The sequence below is a fragment of the Heterodontus francisci genome, unplaced genomic scaffold (assembly GCF_036365525.1).
Source record: "Heterodontus francisci isolate sHetFra1 unplaced genomic scaffold, sHetFra1.hap1 HAP1_SCAFFOLD_58, whole genome shotgun sequence".
NCBI classification, from domain to species: Eukaryota; Metazoa; Chordata; class Chondrichthyes; order Heterodontiformes; family Heterodontidae; genus Heterodontus; species Heterodontus francisci.
In genome coordinates this window covers 2783053-2786867 of record NW_027142006.1, presented here as the reverse complement: position 1 = coordinate 2786867, position 3815 = coordinate 2783053, and the positions used below count along the sequence as shown (strand labels likewise).

General features: G+C 51.9%; 1 non-coding gene across 1 annotated transcript; it reads left to right on the top strand.

Moving 5' to 3' along the window:
• Window positions 1-606: 606 nt before the first annotated feature.
• On the top strand, window positions 607-697 carry trnar-ucu (transfer RNA arginine (anticodon UCU)). Its single transcript is given in 2 exon segments — window positions 607-643; window positions 662-697. It is a non-coding gene; the product is annotated as a tRNA-Arg (tRNA).
• Window positions 698-3815: the final 3118 nt, after the last annotated feature.

The following is a 3815-nucleotide window of genomic DNA, read 5'->3' as shown; positions in this document are numbered from 1 at the left end:
TTCGAAGAATGAGAGGTGATCTCATTGAAACTGATAAAATTCTTACAGGGTGTGACAGTGTGGATGTAGATAGGATGTTTGCCCTGGTTGGTGAGTCTAAAATCAGGGGACCAAGTCTCAGAATAAGGAGTAGGCCATTTAAAACTGAGATAGGGTTGAATTTCTACACTCAGACGGTGGTGAATCATTGGAATTCTCTACCCCAGAGAGCTGTGGCAGTTCAATCATTGAGCATGTTCAAGACAGAAATTGTTAGAAATCTTGATACTCATGACATCAAGGGATATGGGGATAGCACGGGAAAGGGGCAGGTAGAGGTAGATGATCAGCCATGATCATCAGGCTCGATGGGCTGAATGGCCTACTCCTATGTTCCTCTTTTCTTAAGAGAGTTGGCGCCAGCGCGCAGCCCTGCTTTACCCCACTGCTGATCTTGAAAGTGTCTGATGTTGCTCCATTGTAACTGATGGAACTGTGCATGTTCTCGTGGAAAGAAGAGATGATGCCCAAGAGTTCAGGAGGGCAGCCGAGTTTCCATCGCAGTTTGAAGAGTCAGTCTCTGCTGACAAGTTCAAAGGCCTTGGTGATGTTGTTCAAAATATGTGTGGCTCTGTGGCGCAATGGATAGCGTGTTGGACTTCTAAATAATGATAAAGAAGGCATTCAAAGGTTGTGGATTCAAATCCCACCAGAGTCAGATTTTGGACCAGAGACAGAAGAGCACAACGGAACAGAGTAAACAAGTGTGTCAAAAGCACCGACTCAGAGACAGAGCGAGAGAGGTGGAGCACGGCAGGAGCGGAGCAGGGGTAAAAAAAATCAAGGGGTGTCATCACAATGGAGAGTGAGAGCAGGGAAACAGAGAGCCGCTGGGGTGAGGATACAGGATTTGGTTCTTTCTTCGGTGCAGTGGAAGGAGCTGTTTGGTGAGGATCTGGTAAGCTGTGACATCACAGGCAAGCAGGTAGTTGATTGGTTTGGAAGAACCGACCTGCTTGATGCGCATCTGGTAAGTGATTAAGGTCCATTTTAGTCCTAATGTTTAAAATAGTAAACAAACTAGTAGTCAGCTTAATAAAATATACAATAAAATAAACAATTGAATAAAATAATTAAGTAGTTAATTGAAACACGTTAAGGATGACAGGACAGGTGATGTGTCACAGCTGCAGCATGTGGGAGCTCCTGGATGCCAGTGTGATCCAGAGCAAACACATCTGCAGCAAGTGTAGTATCTGTTCTTATCAGTGCTTATTTGATTGAGAAGAGACCATGATCATTGCCTTTTGATCCTGGGGGAACTTTGAGTAAAATGGCTATAACCAATTTTCGAGTTTCGGGCCAGGGAGTGCGCAACACTGTTCGGGTGGTCGTGAAGGACAAGGAAGGAGATGCACCAGTCGATCGCACCTTCTTCATCAAGAAATTTCTCTTCGATTGCTGCGGATTTCAAGCGACGGACGTCTTCTGCCTGCAGGATTTCCCCAGCAGTGGATACTTCGACGTGACGTTCCGGAACGTGGCGGGATGCATCAAGTTTCTGAAGGCGTTCAAGGTGAAAGGGGACCGGGCGCCACTGTCGATCCTCACAGCGGAGCCGCTCTTCACGCTTCCGTCACAACGGTACCGGGTGGTGACGATTCACCTCTACAACCACCATGTTCCGGTGGTGGATGTACTCACCTTTCTCGCCAGGTACGTCGAGGTGGCCGGCAGCAGCACTGATGTCAAGGACCCCTTTGGGATCTGGACCAGCAAGCGGCAGGTCATGGTGACCTTGAAGGTAGATCCCAGTGGAGCCATCAGCCACCCTCCCTCCAGCTTCGCTATCGGGGGAAGTCGAGGCTTCTTGGTCTACGCTGGGCAGCCCAGAGTTTGCCGCACCTGTGGCAAATCTGGTCACATGGCAGCCAACTGCAGCACGGTTGTTTGCAAGAACTTCAAGGAGGAAGGCCATCAGACCAAGGACTGTAAGCAGATGAAGTGTTGCAACTTGTGCGGTGCGGCAGGCCATCTCTACAAGACCTGCCCCAAACGTTGCCTCAGCTATGCTCAGGCGGCAAGGTCCAAGGAAAGGCCGGGAGAAGGTTCGACGAAGGCGTCCGCTGTTCGAAAGGAGATCAGCAACCTTCTCCACAGCGAGGAACTTCAACCTGAGAAGGAAGGGGAGGCAGCTGAAACCAACGACCCAGCACCTATCCAGCGCCCGGAAACCCCTCCTCCACAGACAGAATCAATGGAGGAGGAGGCAACAGATGGACAAACAGGTCAGTGGCAAGTGGTCCAGAGGAAATCCACAAAGAAAAAACATCCCAAAGCCACCACCCAAACCAGTGGCAAGAGGAGGCTCTCTTCTGAATCAGACTGCAACAACTCCTCTTCACTGGACGGGGAAATGCTGGAGCGACAGCCCCTTCAAAAGAGGCGGCAGAACTCCGAGATGGATGATAGAGCATCCCAGCCCCCGGGCACTGGAAGCTGTGATGGGCCCGGCGTGCCTCAACCCCAATGCCCCACACGTAACGACGTGGCCAACGCATCTCAGCTCCGGGACACCGGGAGCAAAGACACGTCTGGCGCACCTGAGCTCCTGGAGACCGGGAGCTGTGATGTTTTCGAGGAGGAACAGATGGAAGCAGCTGAGGACAACCCAATCCTCTCTGCCTACAAGACCCCACCCCGATGTCACCCGAGCGGCACAAACCCGACATGAAAAATCAGGAGGGGTTTCTGAGCCCAACCAACGTGAAACTGCTTGCGCATACGATGGGTATGCAGGAACATCCCGAAGGGGAAGGACTGGGACTAGCGAGGACAAATGGTATGGGAAGCAACAACTAATTTTTAGTAAAAAATGGGTGTACGAATTGCTTCCATTAATGTGCGTCGCATTAAATCTACTACGCGATGTGTTTCAACCTTGGATTACCTTGCCAAGGTCAAAGCTGACCTACTGTTTCTGCAGGAGTGTGGAATACCACACCTCAGCACCTACAGGCAGTGGTCGCGATGGTGGTCCCATGGGCCATCGATCTGGTCGGGGGGTAATGACTGCCGTTCCTCCGGCCTGGGTATTCTGCTGCGGGGAGGTAACTTCACCATCTCCGAAGTTAAGGAGGTGGTGGGCGGCCGCCTCCTCGTAGCAGACGTGATGTACAACAACGCTCCGCTCCGGTTGATCAACGTGTACGCCCCGGTACAACGCAGCGAGCGGCTGACCGTCTTCCAGCAGCTTCCACTGCTGCTGGCGACGTCCAGGCCGGTCATCCTAGGCGGTGACTTCAACTGCATCATCGATGCGGCTGGACGATCCGGCAGTGACGACAGCAAACTGGACGCTACGTCCAGATTCCTAATAGAAACAGTTAAAGATGCCAAACTGCACGACGTCTTCAGCAAACCTGCAGACGGAGCGCAGCGCAGATACACATGGTCAAGATCGGACGGGTCTGCCCGTTCCAGGATTGACTTCCTGTTTGTGTCCCGTGCTGTCACGGTCGGATCCACCGACGTCAAGCCGGTGTTCTTCTCCGACCACTGCCTCTTACTGGCCGACTGTCACTTGCAGGACGACCAGCGGGTTGGCAGAGGGACGTGGAAGCTCAATGCGACACTGCTGACCCCAGAGAACGTTGAGGAACTCAAAAGGGATTACAAAGGTTGGAGGACCGTGAAACCCCTCTTTGAGTCTCCAGTTCACTGGTGGGAAGCGATTAAGGAGAACATCAAGAGGTTCTTCATCCACAAAGGTGCTCAGAAGGCGAGAGAGAGACAGAGGGAAGTGTCCCGACTCGAGAAAATTATGCAATATCTAC